A 6,872-nucleotide genomic window follows, 5' to 3' on the forward strand; every position below is an offset into this window, starting at 1 on the left:
ACAAGGAAACCCCGTCTCAAAAAACCAAAACCAACCAATCAAACAAACAACAAACAAACAAACAAAAACCTCTCAAATCAGTCTGCCCCTTCCTCCTGAGTGCTGGGATGAAAAAGACCCTTACTCCTGGATTATCCCCCACCCCTTTTAAAGACAGCATCTTGCAACAAAGCTCAGGTTAGCTTTGCACTCACTATGTTTCTCAGGTTAAACACATGCTATTGTTTGCCTCAGTGTCTCAAAGTTCTTGAGTTTCAATCATGAGTCTCATGCACGGCCAAAGGTGAGAAAAACCATTCTAGATAGTTATTGTAAATTAGAGATTTGTGTAATGCTTTCATTACAAAAGAAATTCGATTTGATATGCTTTCAAATTTGACAGTTATTTTAAAATTTCCTCAAGAAGCATCTGAATAAACAAAGGAAGTGGATGCTCTGTGCATCTTTGTCCAATTGTCAGAGTTCTGATTTTAAGCTCGTGTTACTTCTAGCAGTCACTCTGTTCAGCTTTAGGTCCTTTAATGTTTTCCAGAAGTCTGCTGTGTGGAACGTGCAATCCTGACCTGTGGAACCGGAGAGGGGGCCAGCAGTTCACCCCGCGGTCGGCACCGCAGTTCATGTATGTATAGTGGCATACCAGGAACCCTGGTCAGTGCATGATCGCATGACTGGGAAGGCAGTCCACGTTCGTGCTGTTGTTTCTGGGTTCTCCAGCACACGTTTCTTTCATGACTATTTCTTGTTAGGAACATTTATTGTTTATACTAAAAATAACAAGAGAGTTTAGAAACTCCTAACTGGATTTTAATAGACTGTTTGCCTAAGCACCGTGTTCTAAACGATCATAGTTATGTGAAGGTCAGTTTAGGGTCAAGTAATAAATTCTGGCCTGTAAACTGTTAGCTGCACAAATCAAAGCTTCCGAAGTCCCTTGCTTGTTTCTGTCCATCTTGGTAATAAGACAGAGGCATCTTTCTATTACTGATGCTGGTTCCTCATAGAAATCCATTATTTGCTGTCCCAAAACCACTCTGGGGGGAAGCTTAGGGAAAGTGGGAGGGGATAGGCCGTGGTCTGCCAGCTTGACCTGTGAGACTTCTGCCCCCAAAGCTCAAGAAGACCAAGCTGAAATAAAGCATTTTCCCCCTCTCCTCTCTTTTGCTTCTCTGTCGTGTGTGTACAGGAGGGACAGTCCCCAGTGACTCTCCAGGTATTGCTGTCTGTCACAGGACTGTCCCGGAGAAGCAAAGCCAGCATCCAGGGGTTATCTCAAGCACCAGGAGAGCTGGCAGATGGAAATGAGTTCCAAGATGCAGAAAAATGGCGTGTGATGCAAGCCTCAGTGGGGTTAGCACTGAGCGGAAGGGGGCTAGTCTCGCCTTCCCATTGCACTTCTCTTGAGTCAGCTGTTGGCCATCCCTGGCTATTCCCTAGCTTGCAGGTCCCTCTGCTGCTGCTCTTTAGGATGTGTGATAAGGAAGACAAAGCTCTGACCCTAAGCCAGTGAATTAGCCCTTTACAGCTCTGCCAACTCTAGTGAAAACACCAGCATTATTGTAGACATGATCGTAGACACGGTGGGATCCTGACTAGGCTTTGTGTGCAAGACAGAGCTGTTAGAAAGAGATATCCTCATGCATCTGTGCAGACCAATACCCAAGACCTCAGGAGACCCAGCAGATAGGCTGTGAGGGCATGGGTCTGGGCTCCCTGCCACCTATACACTGTAAAGAGCTCATTTGGCAGAGATGTAAGACAGATCTGCTCTTAGGCTCCACTCCTCACTGCACCTACCTGTCAAAGGGAAGGACACTACCACGCACTTGAGAAAGCATGGGAAGCCTAGCCGACACAGAGGCTTTTTCGGCTCAAGTCACTGAATTTTCCTCTTGCCATTTGTGCTCACTAGACCAAGGTCAATGATCAAGTCATCAAACTCAGACATCAGTCTTTCAGAACAGAAAACAAGGGAGTTTTATATCCTGTTGGGTCACATCCTGTTCACAGTGGCAGGAAGTGGGGGCCAAAGCCCAAGAGAGTTGGGAAAACATGATGTTTGCACGAAATGTGTAGTGAGTTCTGGTGTACAGTTCAGAACAACGCTGCGGAAAAACCGTGGTTAGGGAAGCCCTAAAATTCTTGTCCAATGAAACGCACTACAAGTTATTCATCTGTGTTGGACCTAACATTATGCAAATCTTAGAAACAAGAGAGTCTTATTGGCCATCTGAAAATGTATCACGTAAGCCATGAGTGTTGTCCCTAAAAATAGAGGTGCAATGTTGGGAATTCCTGAGGGACAGACAGTCCTTGGGACCACGACATGACAGACCTTGTTCAGAACTGAGGATGTTGTGGTTCTTCTTGATGGGAAGGGATGTGTGTCAGGAGTCATGATGTAGGCCAAAGAACACTGCCTAAAAGGCAGTAGGCTTGTGCAGAATTGGGGGCACGTCGAACTCCCCGCTCATGGTGTAACTTGTCTTTCCTTTGTTTGGTGGTGGTCTCCTGTGACAGAAGAGCTTTTGCAGCCTTGGCTTCACCTTCATTGCTCTCCTGCCTTCTCATTTTCAGTTTCCTGTAGCTGGGGCAAGATGATGACTCTAGGAATCTCCCACCTACTTCTCAAGGTGTGACACAAGGGAAAGCGACTACTACTTTTTGGGATTAGGTGAATAAATAGCATCCTCAGGACACACCTGAGTGGCCCCTCAAGTTCTGGGCTTTCTAGTAACTCAGAACTGCTGTGCTTCCGAGTCTAGCTAGTAGGACTCAGAGTTTTGGTTGCTGGCCCCAAGAATCACTCTTTGAGAACTATGTGCTCAGAAAAATGTCACTCGATGGTCCTTTTGATTTTCCTCCAGCTTTTTTTCATCTCTGTGAAGTAGATGTGCTAAACATGGACCACAGCTGGTGGGGATTTATATCTTAGGATCATCCATGTGTTTTGAGTGGAAAGGAAGCTCACAGGTAGATGGGATAAAGGCTTCATCTGTCATTGGAGATTTTAGCCGATAATCATTAAAAAAAAGAGAGAGATATAAAGGAAAGATCTGAGATTGACATAGAAATAGGTTTTAAATTATAACCACTTTACTATTACAACGCTGTGGCATTTCAGCCTGTACGCTGAAAGAAATGAAGGTTATAGCTAGCTGCCTAATGAAGACCGTGGGTAGAAAACCAACTGATGCGTGAGTTCAGAATCACTCAGATGTGTTCTCAAGTGCTGTATACGTCTAAAAGGTCCTGCTATCTGGCCAGGTCAGCAGGCAAAACTATGTGCTTCTGTTGTGTATACATGGACTCTTTTCTGTTTTCACCTCACTGTGCCATTCTTTGGGAAGTGTGGGAGCGAAGGTTCCCCCTTGCCGACCTCCATAGTGCTTGCTGTAGGGAAGACAATGCATTAAACTCTGGGCTTGCACCTCCTTGGATCCTGCTATCCGGAAGCAGGGGATATCATTGCTCTACTATGCTGGAGAAAGGCTGGAGCAGCTGCGCTTGTCTTGTCTTACTCCAGGTTGCGCTTTCAGGACGTGAAACAACTAGAGCTTCCTAGAGCTTCTTGGCTCTTTCTTTCCTCTTGCAGCTCAAGTTCTCTGCTGCCCATCACTGCTTTCCAACTCAGTTCCTCAGACAGATAGGAGTGTGACAAAACAATGTGTTCTAAAGTGGACCGTGTATTTGTCGGGTGGTGTGATCTCTGTATTTTTAGTCTGGCTTGGAAACTTCAGTTGATGATCACTGGTTTCTACAAGCTGGGACACTCATTACTGGACACCCCTGGTTACAGAATATAGGTTTATGTAATAGGAAAAGGTCTTTCAAAAATGTAATCCAGAGGAAGAGAAACATCAGCAATTTCCGGATGTTTGGGTTCCCCTTTTTCCCCCCATGAACTATTTGGTTTCATGTGGGACTAAAAAAAACTGCCTAAGAGGACAAAAATAATTTCCTTTGTAGCTGTACCTCATAAAACGACGATGCATTGTGTTTTTTTTCATGGAAAGTCTATTTCTAGAAAGAATGCGGGCCACCGTCAGGCTCATGAGTAATAACTATTTGGCAAGATGATGCTTGCCACAGTCACTCTGAGCCCTTCTTTGGAAGGTTTAGGCTTCTGTTTCATTTTCATCATTTGTACATGCTCATCTGCGGCACACAAAACCCAGTTTATTAGAAAACCCAAAAGATACATGTACAGGGTTATGGGATCTCCTTTTATTTCCTAGATAATGACTCAGCAATTTAGATGCACCAAGTGGAGTAGAGAGAGCATCCCTCCTGACTTTACAAAAACCCAAAGCACAGGGAACTACAGACCTTTGCACGCTCAGGCGTCTTCCCTCATGCGAAGGTCTGCAGTTCCCTGGGCTTTAGGAGACCGAAATTGGGGTTCAACCTGAAGGTCAGAAAAGCAAAACAATCAGCCACTGGCTCTTACTTCTACCTCAGCCCAAAATGGCGATCCTGCCTCCAGGAATCTCAGAATGAGACTGAGTCTGAACGTTGTCTCCTATTGTTTTATAATCCTCTCTAGTTCTGGGATTAAGGGCGTGCACTGCTACCGCCTGGTTTCTACAGCAAGCTTGGTTTCTACGGCAAGCTAGTGTGGCTACTGGGATTAAAGGTGTGTCACCATTGCCTGGTCTGTAAGGCTGGCCAGTGTGGCTGTTTGACTCTGAACTTGAGGCAAGCTTTAATAAGATACAAATGCGAGGCCGCTGCAGGATTTGGCATCCGGTGCTTTTCGGAGCCGTGCGTGTTCTGCACAGAATTTCCTTGTGCAAACAAAGCGTGGTTTGGCTCAGATTGCCTCCGGCTTATTTGAAATAGTAATTTAACGGTCAGCTAAAGTAAGTTGAAGTTTACAGACCTGGAAAACAGTCATGATCATGTCTTGATTTGGGCTATACATTTTGTGAAAATAAATGAAAACACAATGAACCACATCTAACTTCCTCGGAGGAAGAAAGAAGAATGTGTGATGTGTCCAAATGAGCCACACACACATGTACCTGAGCTTCCATAGCTCGGCCCCGATATGGAGGAAGTACAGAAGGGGCTCCAAGTGAGGCTGGACGCAAGCTTTGTCTAATTTAGGGGAACGAGACTCAGAAGTGAGAAGATGCGCCAGACAAACTCTAGTCTTCGGAGTGCAGTGGTCTTGGATTTAAGTCATCATTGCTACAGGTTTAGAAGCAAGATAACATGCCAGATAGAATACTTTCTGTCCCGAGATTCCCGTGGATTCTTCCATTCTGATCTAATGTCTGAGCCAATGAAACAATCACAAACCAGCAGAGGCTTTAAAGCACAGGAGTCAAAGGCACACCACAAAGTCCTGGGTGCCTGCTCAAAGTTGCTTTGGTCCCAGTTCTCGAAATAGGAATGATTTATGCATTGACAAGTCCAAGTTTATAGAAGAGGCCTGCATATAAGACTAAAAGCCAAGCCCCAAAGGATGAGTTCAGTTTTGTTTTTATTTTTTAAACATTCTCTCTCTCTCTCTCTCTCTCTCTCTCTCTCTCTCTCTCTCTCTGTGTGTGTGTCTATATATATATATGTATATGTATATATATATATATACATATACATATATATATATCCCGAAGATTTAATGATGGTGTGAAATACCATCATATATATGTATGGAGTTTCAGACATTTGTAAAACAAGTTGGGACATGAGTTCCGGGAACAGAATTCAGAACCTCTGCAAAATCACTAAATGCTCTGCTTTTTCTTTTGAACCTCTGCAAAATCACTAAATGCTCTGCTTTTTCTTTTGAAAGACAGGGTTTCTATCCTGGAACTCACTCTGTAGACCAGGCTGGCCTTGAACTCACAGAGATCCACCTGCCTCTGCCTCCCTGCGCTGAGATTAAAGGTGTGACTCTCAATAAATGCTCCCAATGGCTGAGTCATCTCTCTGGCCCGTTTGTTCCTTTGTGTTGGGTTATTCTTCTTATGTTGTAAAAATCCTGATGTGTTCTTTAACGAATACATGATTTGCAAACACCTGCCCTTAGGTTGTGGCTTGTCTTTTAATTTTCTTTCTCAAAGTTTATTTTAAATGACTTAAAAATTATACATGCCATTGGGGAAATCTTGTATTGGTTTTGATACATATATATAGTATAATGATTATATATGTATATATAGTATGTACTATAACAGCATAGATAATATACATCATATGTATACATGCAAACATAATGCTATATAATATACATTATATATAATACTATACAGAGAGTATAATGTTTACATCTGGCTAACCATATTTATCCCCTCAAACATTTACCATTTCTTTAAAGTGAATCTTTTTTTGAAATGTATAATACATCTTTTAATTTTCTTTTTTTTAAAAAAAAAACATTTATCATGTGTACAATGTTCTGCCTGCATGTATACCTGCAGGCTGGAAGAGGGCATCAGATCTCATTACAGATGGCTGTGAGCCACTGTGTGGTTGCTGGAAATTGAACTCAGTATCTGCAGGCTAAAGAGCAGCCAGAACTATTAAGCACTGAGCCATCTCTCCAGCCCTCTTTTAATTTGCTTAATGGCTCCTTTGGAAGAGTAAAACTTGATTTTGATATAGCCCAATGTAACTCTTAGAAATTTATTGATCATTCCTTTGGTGTCACATCTAACAAATGTTTACATAACCCAAGGTGACAGAGTCTATTTATTTTCTAGAAGTTTTTTAGTTTTACAGCTTAAATTTTGGTTATGATCCATCTTGACTTGTATATGGTGTAGGGCCAGGGCTTCCTCTTCCTTCTCCTCCTCCACTTTCTCCTTCTCTTCTTCCTTCTCCTCCTCTTCCTCCTTCTCCTCCTCCTCCTCCTCCTCCTCCTCCTC

Source organism: Microtus ochrogaster, chromosome 21 (assembly GCF_000317375.1).
Source record: "Microtus ochrogaster isolate Prairie Vole_2 chromosome 21, MicOch1.0, whole genome shotgun sequence".
Classification (NCBI taxonomy): Eukaryota; Metazoa; Chordata; class Mammalia; order Rodentia; family Cricetidae; genus Microtus; species Microtus ochrogaster.